The sequence below is a fragment of the Prionailurus viverrinus genome, chromosome B4, assembly GCF_022837055.1.
Source record: "Prionailurus viverrinus isolate Anna chromosome B4, UM_Priviv_1.0, whole genome shotgun sequence".
In the NCBI taxonomy this organism is placed as follows: Eukaryota; Metazoa; Chordata; class Mammalia; order Carnivora; family Felidae; genus Prionailurus; species Prionailurus viverrinus.
This window is the reverse complement of record NC_062567.1, coordinates 66,762,477-66,775,726: the sequence shown is the minus strand read 5'-3', so window position 1 is coordinate 66,775,726 and position 13,250 is coordinate 66,762,477. Positions and strand designations below refer to the sequence as shown.

Genomic DNA, 13,250 nt, shown 5'->3' with positions numbered 1-13,250 from the left:
CAGTTGTGGGATCGAGCCCCATGTCAGGCCCTTTGCTGAGCATGGAACCTGTTTGGGATTCTCTCTCTCCCTCTCTCTCTGCCCCTTCCCCACTTGCTCATATGCACTTTCTCTCTCTCAGAATAAATAAACTTTAAAAAAAAAATAAAAAGATAAATAAAAATTACAACTTTATTCTGTTTTATGCAGTTTTCTATGTTGTCCTTTACAGTGATACAAAACAATTATTTTATAAAATACAACCACTGGGGCGCCTGGGTGGCTCAGTCAGTTAAACATCCGACGTTGGCTCAGGACTTTGGCTCAGATCATGATCTCACGGTTCATGAGTTTGAGACCTGCATCGTGCTCTGTGCTGACAGCTGAGAGCCTGGACCCTGCTTTGGATTCTGTGTCTCCCTCTTTCTTTGCCCCTTCCCTGCTTGCTCTCTCTCTCTCTCTCTCTCTCTCTCTCTCTCTCTCTCTCTCTCTCAAAAATAAACGTTAAAAAAAAATAAAGTAAAATAAAATAAAACATGACCACAAATTTGAGAGGATCTTCTTGGCAACTTTTGATTCTTCTTTGGTTGTGGTAGATATTAAATTAGAAGCAGCTTGGGATTGGGAGTTGTGAATGTGATCATTTAAGGTTGCCAAAAGCAGATATACCAAGCAGTGGTAACTGATAACAAGATAGGAGACAAAAGAATTACCAGTTAGAATGGCACAGCATCCTGGAACTGCCCTTTCATGTAAGAGGAGATGGCCAAAACATCTTAATGGCCCCCCGTTGGTGAGACATGTTGTATGAAGTTCTGAATGGTGGCTCATGATTTATCACAACTGCACAGCATTGTGACATGTAGAAAGCATGGCTGTAAAAAGACAAATACTGCATAATCTCATGTACGTGTGGAATCTAAAAAAGATGAACTCAGAGTGCCTGGGTGGCTCAGTCACTTAAGCATCTGACTTCAACTCAGGTCATGACCTCACGGCTAGTTAGTTCGAGCCCCGTCAGGTTCTGTGCTGACAACTCAGAGCCTGGAGCCTGTTTAGGATTCTGTGTCTGCCTCTCTCTACCGTTCCTCCACTCATGCTCTTTCTCTGGCTCTCTCAAATATAAATAAACATTAAAAAAAAAAAAAAACTCAAAAGAAGCAGAACAGAGTGGTGGCTCCTGAGGAGTGGGAGAAACTGGGAAATGTTGGTCAAAAGGTACAGAGTTTGTTATGCAGGATGAGTAAGTTCTAGAGAATCTAATGTGCAACATGGTGATTATAGTTAACAATATTGTATTGTATACTTAAAATCTGCTAAAAGAATAAATCTTCAGTGGTCTCACCACCACAACAAAAAAAGCTGATGGATATGTTAATTAGCTTGGGTATGGTAGCCATTTTACAGTATACTCATGTATCAAAACAACGTTGTACACTTTAACTGTATACAATTTTTGTTTGTCAAATGCATCTGAATAAGGCTGAGAAAAAAAAATAAAGTATGGACTTTAGAATCAGGCAGACGAGGGTTGAATGTGACTTGGAATATGATCATGGCAGGTTTCTTGAGCATTTTGAGCTTTAGTTTCCTCATCATGTGAAAAGGAATTTGTAATGAAATAGTGGATGTAGAGCTTAGATTGATCTTTGGCACACGTAAGACACCTTTCATAGCTTTTATACATTATACTATTTACTAAGACAGTGAAGCATGTAACAAATTATAGGAACAGAATTTAAACATTTGGAATTTTTAAATGTATGCTTTAGTCAGCTGGAATATAAATTTTATATAAGCCCTTCATTCTCAGTTACTCATAACTAAGATCTTGCTACATTTCATTTTTTAATAAAGTATAATCAACATACAATAAAATGCACAGGTCTTATATTTTCCATTTGACTGCACATAACTTTGAATATTAAAGTGGTGGTATCTTTTCATTTGCATTGAATTACATACCAGTGAATTGCTAAATATATTTGATAACTCTGATAATTTAGTAAATTCTATGTGAAGAAAATCCTTTTTTTAGGAATTTCAAGTTATTCAAAGAACTGTGCTAATTTGTGGTCATTGTTGGTCTGTAATAACTCAGCACTGTGTTTTTAGTAAATTATATTTGTGACCTGTCAAACAAAAATTTCTGCACATAGCTTCCATTTAGCACATATTTTATATGAAAGGTAGTCTTGTCAAGGTTCTTTTTATTTACCCCCTTTGGGGAGCCTAATACACTTCTGTTCTTTTTTTCATTTTATTGGTTAACACAAAGTGTTACATTAGTTTCAGGTATACATCATAGTGCTTCCACAAGTCTATGTTTATGCTATCCACAAGTCTAGTTATGCTGTGCTCACCACAAATATAGCTACCGTTCTGTCACCATACAAGGCTGTATTCCCTATGCTGTACCTTCTGTCCCTGTGATTTACTCACTCCGTTACTGGAAACCTGTATCTCCCACTCCCCTTCACCTACTTTGCCCAACCCCCTATCCTCATTCCCTAAGAGAAGCTGGGAGTTCACTTGTGTTTGGCTGAGATATAATGAGAATAGACGATATTTGTCCTTCCTAAATTAGGACATTCTGTTCAGAAGCAGAAGTCTCTTCTGGAGTTTTTTCCTCTCTTCTTTAGGTGAGCCTCTTTTTGTTGCATGTTTCTTTATATTTCCTGTTAAACCTTAACTTCCCCTTTTCAGTTATTTTGGAATATGTCATTATGACCTATTAATTCTAAAGTAATTCAGCTCACTTGTGTACAAACCAAGTTGTTTACTTACTGGTTTGTGATATAATTTAACTGATTAGAGCTAAGTCTGTCTTAGCAAACATGAATGTTTATTCAGAATGTGGTTTTTCTAAGAAATATGGTATTATGTCATAAATTTCAATAGTCATCGATCCAAATTTTGGAGAACTTAATGCAGGCTGAATTAAATCATCTACTAGCAGATCAAAGATAGTCATTTGTTGATTATGACTCTTAATTGTGAAAATGTAATAGTAATATGTAATATACATATACATACATAGAAAATATAATATATAATATGATCATAAAGAAGTAGGCTAGCAGTGATTGATGTTATTAGGTTTAAATTTAAAAATATTTCAAACTATAAGAATAGCTATCTTTAAAAGGACATTTTTAGGGGGACATGGATGGCTCAGCCGGTTAAGTGTCCGACTTCAGCTCAGGTCATGATCTCATGGTTTGTGAGTTCGAGCCCTGCATTGGGCTCTGTGCTCACAGCTCAAAGCCTAGAGCCTGCTTCAGATTCTGTGTCTCCGTCTCTCTCTGCCTCTCCCCTGCTTGTGCTCACATGTGCTCTCTCACTCTCCGAAAAAAAAAAAAAAATTTTTTTAAATTAGAATGAAATTTGTGATTACAGGCATCTTAAGTAGAAAAAATCTAAAGAAAATGACAAAAGTAAATTAAAACAGGCAGTTTTGCTCAAGATTTGTGTTCTAACACTTTCAAAGTTAAATGTAACTAATTTTATTTTGAAAGAATGTGCTACTGTTATATATTCATTATTGATCCTGTTGTTTGTTTTGAACTGATTATTTGTATATGAATTATCGACAAAAGGTGCTTATACTAGGTTAATTTTCCTCTGATACTTAGTGTGGGTTTGCTTACCTTCCCTATCTGTAGCATATATGCTCAGTTAATATTCATGAAATTCCATTTGATATTAATAGTAGCCTGAGAAACATAACCAGGAAAGTAAAATTTTTAAGGACTTTATATCTGCTACAAATACATTATATATAATATTTATAATATATAATGTGTATAACATTCAACAGATTATAGATAATATGTATATATGTATATGTGTACATATGTGCACATATACACGCACTCAAATATATACATACACAAGGCTAAATAGCAGACTTTAAATATGTTTCTGCTATTGTGGCATCATCATGCCTCTAATCATCCAGCCTTAAACCTTGATGTCTCAAAGCCTCCTCCTCGCTGTCTCAAGAGCCCCAGATCCAATTAGACTCCTGAGTGGTTTTCTTCACATTCTCTCACATAGCCTGTTTAAACCCCAGAGCCCTACTTTAGACACTTGTCGTCTCTCTCTCTCTCTCAAATATGGTAATAATTTCATATTGGTTTCCTTATTTCAAGTCTGACCACCTTTCATTATCAGGAGCGAGGATTCAAAAATGGATTCTGTTTTTTAAACTTTTTATTTGTTAAATAACATTTCAAACACATGCAAAAATAGAATACCTTATGGATTGAACTTGTGATAGCTCCCTATTCCTTCAAAAGAAATCCAGACCTCAGGCAACTTAAAATATAAGTCACAACTTTCCATATCTTGGTTCCAACTTGCCTTTCCAGCTTTGTTCCCTATTATAATATCCGTATTCTAGCAATGCTAGCTTATTTACTAATTATGGGTTTCTGAAAATGCTCTGGAAATTCCACGCATCCTCTTGACATTGTGGCTGCTCATAGTGCTCCCTCTTTTTTATTTTTTTTTAATGTTTTATTTTTGAGACAGGCAGAGTGTGAGCAAGGGAGGGGCGAAAAAGGAGGGAGACACAGACTCTGAAACAGGCTCTGAGCTGTCAGCACAGAACCTGATGTGGGGCTCGAACCCACGAATTGTGAGATCGTGACCTCAGCTGAAGTCAGACGCTCAACCGACTGAGCTATCCAGGTGCCCCTTTGCTCCCTCTGTCTTAATTGCCCTTCTTTTCAGTCCCATGTGTTGACATTTTGCAACTTAATGTGCAATTTAAGTATAAGCTCTTCAGGAAGGCTTCTCTAACATTTTTCTTTTCCACTCTGACTCTCCCAGTTGTAGGTGTGCTCTTTTAGTGTGTCCTACCTTTCATATTTATTCAACAAATATTTACTGAGTATACTATGTTCTAGGCCATTATTGGATCCCTCACGTCTGTTTCTCCCACTAAAACAGAGGCTCCATGATGTTAGGAACCATATTGTCTTCATTTTTTAGCCCCTTCTTGGATTTAGCACAGTATCTTGCATATAGGTGAAGCTTTGAAGTGAATAGTGATCTTAACAATTGACCTTCAGTTATTTTCAAGTAAAGTATGATATAATAAAATTATACATATGAATACTTTGAAAGTTTCTGTTTTTATTTCAAAAAGTAAAACATTTTTTAAAGGTGTAGAAAATAGAGATAGGACAAAGAAGAAAATTAAAATCATCTTAGAAACTGGGGCGCCTGGGTGGCTCAGTCAGTTAAGTGTCTGACTCTTGATCTCAGCTCAGGTCATGATCTCAAGGTTCGTGAGTTCAAGCCCGCATGAGGCTCTGTGCTTACATCGCGGAGCCTGCTTGGGATTCTGTCTCTCCTTCTCTCTGCCTCTCCCCTGCTGTGCTCTCTGTCTCTCTCAAAATAAGTAAACTAAAAAAAAGTTAAAACAAAATCATCTTAGAAACCTAGAAATAGAGGCACCTGGGTGGCTCAGTTGGTTAAGCGGCTGACTCTGGATTTCAGCTCAGGTCATGATCTCATGGTTCGTGAGTTTGAGCCCCACGTCAGGCTCTGTGCTGACAGTGCAGAGCCTGTTTGGGATTCTCTCTCTCTTCTCTCCCTCTCTCTGACCTCCCCTGCTGTCTCACTCTCTCAAAATACAAAACAAAAAGAAACCTAGAAATGATAGCCAAAAACACTTTGAACACTTTGCATTGATACATTACTTTTTTTTTTCTTTTTAATGTTTATTTGAGAGAGAGACAGAGCACAAGCAGGGCAGGGGTAGAGAGAGAGAAGACATAGAGTCTGAAGCAAGGTCCAGGCTCCGAGCTGTCAGCACAAGAACCTGATGCAGAGCTTGAACTCAAGAACAGCAAGATCATGACCTGAGCTGAAGTTCGAGGCTTAACTGACAGAGCCACCCAGGTGTCCCTATTCTATTCACTTTTTAATTACCTGTACTCCTATTCTGCTCCCTCTTTGTCTCATCTGTGCTCCTCCTTCCCATACCAGAAACCACTCTTTTCACATGGATTTTTGGCAAACAGATTTATTATGTATTTCTGTTTAACAAACCATCCCAAAAGATTTGCTCACAGTTTCTGTGAGTCAAGAATTTGGAGCAGCTTAGCTTAATAGTTCTGGCTCAGGATTTATCATGAGGTTGCAATTAAGATGTCAAATGAGGCTGCCGCATCTGAAGGCTTGACTCAGCTGCAGCATCTGCTTCCAAGATGGCGTAGTCACACTGGCTGTTGTTGGCAGAAAGCCTTAGTTCCTTGCTATTTGCACTTCCCCGTAGGCCTGCTTCAGTGTCCTGATGACATAACAGTTGGCTTCTCCCACACTGAGTGATCCAAGAGTGAACAAGATGGAAGTCACTGTGAATTTTATGACCTACCCTCAAAAATCCCACTTAGTGATTTCTGCAGTATTCTGGATACACACATCAGCACTGTTGAGTGTGGGAGGAGACTCTACAAGGGGTGAATGCCAAGAGATAACGAGGCTCATCAGGGCCATCTTCAAGGCTCGTGCTAGTTGTCTATCTCTACTCTAGAATTGAGCAAAACAAAGGTGAAATAAGCCAAGTAGCTTTTAGTTTTTTCCAAATTGGGACTTCAGAGTCCCATTTTATTTCAAAATGACAATATGGGGCACCTTGGTGGCTCAGTCGGTTAAGCATCTGACGTTGGCCCAGGTCATGATCTTGTGGTTTGTGAGATCAAGCCCAGCATCACACAGCTGACAGCTGCTGACAGCTCAGAGCCTGGAGCCTGCTTCAGATTCTGTGTCTCCCTCTCTTTCTGCCCCTCCCCCCCCCACACTCTTGTCGCTCTCTCTCTCTCTCTCTCTCTCTCAAAAATAAACATTAAAAAAATAGATGTTACATGGGAATGCAAGCTGGAAAACAGTATGATGCAGCCACTCTGGAAGACAGTATGGAGACTCCTCAAAAAACTATAAATAGAATTACCCTACGACCCAGCAATTGTGCTATTAGGTATTTATCCAAGGGATATAGGTGTGCTTTTTCAAAGGCACACATGCACCCCCATGTTTATAGCAGCACTATCAACAATAGCCAAAGTATGGAAAGAGCCCAAATGTCCATCGATACAGGAATGGATAAAGATGTGGTGTGCGTATATGTATATATATACACATACACACACAATGGAGTATTACTTGGCAATCAAAAAGAATGAAATCTTGCCATTTGCAACTATATGGATGGAACTGGAGGGTATTTTGCTAAGTGAAATTAGAGAAAAATACCATATGACTTCACTCATATGAGGACTTTAAGAGACAAAACAGATGAACATAAGGGAAGGGAAACAAAAATAATATAAAAACAGGGAAGGGGACAAAACATAGGAGACTCATAAATATAGAGAACAAACTGAGGGTTACTGGAGGGGGTTTGGGGGGGATGTGCTAAATGGGTAAGGGGCACTAAGGAATCTACTCCTACAATCATTGTTGGATTATATGCTGACTAATTTGGGTGTCAATTTAAAAAAATAAAATTGTGAAAAAAAATAGCAAAAGTAAGGATGGGACTATCATAATACTTGGTGAATCCTAGCTGAAATACTTTACATACATCAGAATCCCTTTGTAAGGGGTTTATGTGTAATTTCAATAATACTAGAAAATACCATCCTCTTTAATCATGACTGGCTAAGCTAGACTCTGTCAATTAAATGACATTGACTTCCCTTAGTAAATTTGCTGCTTTCTTTATAAAATGCAGATTGTGAAGAGAAATGAACAACCACAGGAGGCTCAATTCAAGTTTGTTGTGTCAATTCATTTCAATTCAACAAATGTTTATTGAACACCCACTGGGTATCAAACTTGGTGCTGGAGTAATTGATTCATAATGGTTTGGGTGCTTATTAATTAACAGCATTTGCAATGCTTTCATTATTATATGTGTGATTGGGTGGGGTTCTGAGATAATTAACATTAAAATCCTGTGAATTTCTAAAGGAAGTATACAGAAAGATAAACAAATGTTATTCTCTTTACTCATAACTCTCATTTCTTTTGTAACAATTTTTTGTGACAATTTCTTTTGTAACGAATTTTCTATTCATTAGAAAACTGTGCCTTAAAACTAAAGATGGCACATTCATACTTGATAATAAATGTATATGAAAATCAAGTTTGCAAATTGTTTTGAGATTTTACAAAAATCTTGACAAATCAACATCTTCTAGAAAGTTTCTCAGACATGCTAATAAATAAAAAAAAAGATAAAGTTATATGTAAAACCATGAGGCTAAAAAAAGTAGATATTACAGAATGACAGAGACAAACTCTTATAAGAATGCATTTCTAAATCAAATTTTAGTGTTATCTTCACAAATTAGTAGCTTTCAGCTTTTTCATATATTAAATTATCTGAAAAACTTCAAAAATAAATAATAGTTTATTATTAATCTTTAATGCTTATTATGTATAACACAATGTGTTAAGATGTTTTCATGTTCACAACTTTCACTCCTCACAATATTGCTTCTCACTGACAAATGAGATTTTAAGTATCAGAGCAGGATTGCACTCCAGGCAGACTTATTTCAGAACCAGGCTCTTAAACATTATGCCATTGAATCTCAATTTTAAAGTATCCTTGGAACACAGAGGATATATAAGCATACCACAACTTCATGTAAATTAAAAAAACTTAAGGGTACTGGGTGTCATCTGGTTGAGCATCCGATTCTTGATTTTGGCTCGGGTCATGATCCCAGGATCATGGGATCGAGCCCCATGTCAGACTCTGTGCTGAGCATGGAGCCTGCTTAAGATTCTCTCTCTCTCTCTCTCTCTCTCTCTCTCTCTCTCTCTCTCTGCCCCTTTCCCCTGCTCCTGCTCTCTCTGAAAATAAGACATAAAAATAAGGTGTGCTGGGTGGCTCAGTTGGTTAAGGGTCCTTCCTTTGATTTTGGCTCAGGTCATGATCTTGGGGTTCATGAGACTGAGCCCCTGTAGGGCTCTGCACTGACAGTGCAGAGCCTGCTTGGGACTCTCTTTCTCCCTCTCTCTTTGCCACTCCGTCTCAAAACAAATGAGTAAAACATTAAAAAAATAAAGTGATTAAAAGTAGTATTTTAAAAAATAGTTATTTATAATAAGTCACATCTATGAAAGATACTGTTTACTAAGTTTTTATAGAGCTCATGGACTTGAACTATAAATCAGGTTCTCCAAATTTTATGGTTATTTTCCTGCCCTTAAGTTCTGCTAACTTAAAATTATAATTTGCTGAAATGGTAACAAGTAATGGCTTATTCAGATAATTCTAGATATTCAGATTGAATATGACCCTAAATTATAGATAATTTCTTAGGCTGTTTCTTTTACTCTCAGATTCTTGATGAACGTTGACTCCCTACAATGTTGAGAGTTTGAATATTTCAGATTGAGGCAGTGACAAATGTAATATTAATTAGTTTTCTGGTTAATCTTAGTGGGAAAGTCAATCTCTTGGCTATCTGGCTTTTTCTTAAACTAAAATTAACTTTTTTTGTATTGCACCCTAAGTCAACATATTCATGCTATTCAAGATGCTAAATATACTGCTCAGATATGCATACTACTTGAGCAAGTGTTAGAAATCGCAGAAATGATCATTTCAGATGTTATTAGTGTCTTGAAGAAATGTAAACACTTTTTCCTGCAACAGCTTATATTAAGGTAGAAAATATATTCAGTATTTTCTTTGTGTAGAAAAGATATTATGACCATTCTGATAATAATCAAAGTTGGGAGGTGTATTTTTGATTGCTAGCTATCTACATTGAGGTCTAAAGCAATATATGGATTAGGCAAGTAATTCTAACCTCTTTTATAAAAACTGCATACCTACACAAATAGCTGGTATTCTGTCAGTACTGATCCCAGCTCACCTTGTGCATAGTTCACAGTTTTTAATATAGTTTCACTCTACTGGCGGTACCTTTTCTGTAGGTTGGGATATCAGTGATAAATCAGTCATTGATCACTTCTCTATCAGATAGATTGTCTGTGATATAGCAAGAACTGATTGATATTTTTTCATATTTGTGGTTCTAACTGTAAAGCAAAAAATCTAGTGTGAACATGTAATAGTATTAACTCTTCTACATTATACGTTGTTAATACTATACATTGCCCAGCTCTACCATTTATTAAAAGGATTTTGTGCCTTATGCTTTCTCTTCAAACATGTCATCAACTTTGTGAATGTGTTTTTTTAAAGCTTCTCTTTATAATGTTTTTGCTATTATAAGTACAACTATGAATGATGCCTTTGTGGTTTTAGACTTCTCTGTTTTTAGTGACAGAATGAATCAGTTTTACACTGAAGACTGTATTTTGTTTTTGTTTTGTAAAAACTTATTTGGTTTGCCAGTAATTCTGAAAATTATTCAAAAGCTTTGATACTTCGTGGCACTTTTTGACAAAGGATTATATTGTCACTAGAGGCAAAAGAATGCTGGTTTATTAAAACCAATTTTTAGATATTTATCAGTACACTTTAATTTTCCAGGTACTAGTGCACACATTAACACTTGCAGATTCACCTGCCCTAATCACTCTGATTGACATTCTGTGTTCTGTTGAAATCTCTCGCTCAGTGTTTACTTTACATCATTATTCTGAATTTTGGCATTTCTGGAATTATTTTCATCTCTACTTTTATGAGATTGGATTTTTACAAAATAACAGAATTTCTGTGAAAAATCATAATTGATCTTTTTAAATTTGTGATTATACCAGAGTGATTTTACTTGATTGACTGATAGGGCCCACTAGTGGTACACAGACCATACTTTGGGAATGTTGTGCTAAGCTGTTCTAAGAACACAGGAAGTAACAGGTCTGGGTGGTAAAAGTAAAGGAGAGGTAAAATGAAAGGAACAATACTACCATCTGATGATGACTGAAAATCAGTGTCTTAACCCACACTGGACCAAGAAGCAGAGGAAAGGCAGTAGGGCAAAGGAATAAGGAGAGACAAGACACAGTAAACTGTGCAACAGGAGTAACTGACAGCACAAAATAAAGGTGAACACTACAGAGGAGCAAAGAAATACCAACTAGAACAGCTGTATGAGGACATTAAGTGAAGGACATATCAAGCATTTACTTCAGTAACTTGAAGCCTGGGACAGCTTGTCCCACACTAAAGGCAGTGGTGAGCTAAGTCAGTACCATAACTTCTTTGTAATACGTAAAGTTTCAGTGGTGTATCAAAGAAACCTTCCTCCAGGATAGACACTAGATTTTCTGTAACGTATGGCATCTTGTTACTTGGAATGTTAGTAGGTGTCAATACATATATTAGTTATCTGTTGGAACATAACAAATTCCCTCAAAACTTAGCTGCTTAAAACAACAAGTATTAATTACCTCATAGTTTCTGCCAGTCAGGAATCTGGGTGTAACTCATGTGGGTCCTCTGATTCAGGGTCCCTCACAGGCTGCAGGCATCTCAAAGCATGCTTGGGGGAGGAATTACTTCCAGCCTGTTGGCAGGCCTCAGTTCCTCTGTTGACCAGAGGCTTCCACTGTTCTTTGTCATGTGAGCCACTCTGTAGGGAGTCCACAACATGGCAGGAGAGTGTGAGCAAGATGGAAGCTAGAGTCTTCTAGTAACCTGATTTTGGAAGTAGCATCAATTAATTTTGCTATCTCTGTCTGTTAGAAGCGCTTTATTAGATCCAGCCTACTGACAGCGAGGGGATTAGACAAGAGCATGAATACCAGGAGGTAGGGCTTATTGGGAACCAACTCAGAAGACTGCCTGACACAATAATTGCCTGCCATTTTCATGAATGAGCAAATGAATGAAGGAAAAGAGAGAAACTTAGGAAAAATAGCTTGTACCAATAAGTCCTCCATAAATATAGGTTGCAAGAATGGAAAGTCAACCATAAATAAAAGAAAATTAATTTCCAGGTAAGATTTGTTTTAGCTAAAAATAGACCTATTTTGATCAATAAGTGTGCTATCCATATCATATCATATATGGACATATAAGTTCATATCATAAAAGAAAGGCTTGGAAAATATGAGTGATGTTTTCTACAGACTTTAAAATCAAATAACATCTTTTAATATTGCCAGTGTCTTTATTTAGAAAAAGAAGAGCATCTAGATTTGATGTTTTTTAGTCACTGGTTTTCAACCTTTCCTACACGTTGGCATCACCTTGGAAACTGGAAAAATGAGCCAAAAAAGGATACTTGGGCTCTAACCCAGGCTAAATAAATCAGAGCCCTTAAAAGTCAGGCCCCGGCAGGGATATATTGCTTTAAGAGCTCATCAGGAGATTACAATGTGTGGTCAGGGTTAAGAACCTTGCTGATTGTTTTAAAAAATTGTTTTTAATTGATAAATAGTTGACATTAGTGTCAGGTTTACAACATAGTGATTCAGCAGTTATGTACATTAGGAAGTGCTAACCACCCTAAGTGTAGTTACCATCTGTCACGTAGTTATTAGGATATTATTGACTATATTCCCTATGCTATGCTTTTCATCCCTGTGACTTATTTTATAACTGATAATTTAAGTGGTTCTGTTTGTTTTTTTTTTAACATTTATTCATTTTTGAGAGAGAAAGAGACAGACCATGAACGGGGGAGGAGCAGAGAGAGAGGGAGACACAGAATCCAAAGCAAGCCCTAGGCTCTGAGCTGTCAAGCACAGAAGTCATGAAGCCATGACTTAGAAACCGTGAAGTCATGATCTAAGCTGAAGTCAGACACTTAACCGACCAAGCCACCCAGGAGCCCCTAAGTGGTTCTTAACAGGAGGGTTTGAGTATGTACTCTTTCTCTGGTTTCATATAAATTGAAAAGGAGATAATTTTATGAAGAAACTGTCTTCGTTCAGCATCTGTTCAGTATGTCCATGGCACTTGTGGGAGCTAAAAATATGTAAGAGGTTTAAAAATGGGAATAAATTATATTTCATTATATAGTTATATGTGTATTTAATATGATAATCTGACATAGTCTACATGTGCTATCGGGTTTCAGAGAGGGGAGAGATGTATATAGACCAGAGTAGTTAAGGCTATTTGGAAAAGATGGGATCCAAGATGCATTAGGAAAGTACAATTCGAAATGTAGTAACTTGCTTTACTGGACAGATCCAAATCCTGGAGTCTGATTTGGAGAGATCTGACAACTTAGCCAGCCAGCACTTTGATCTTATTCTGTAGGCCAGTGACAGTATGAGCAACTCAGAAGCTTTGAAAAATACCAGGTTTAACTCCTGAG

General features: G+C 37.0%; 1 protein-coding gene across 7 annotated transcripts in view; it reads left to right on the top strand.

Moving 5' to 3' along the window:
• YAF2 (YY1 associated factor 2) overlaps positions 1-13,250 on the top strand; it is a 74,623-nt gene that overhangs the window by 44,973 nt on the left and 16,400 nt on the right. The gene's annotated exons all lie outside the window — the stretch shown is intronic.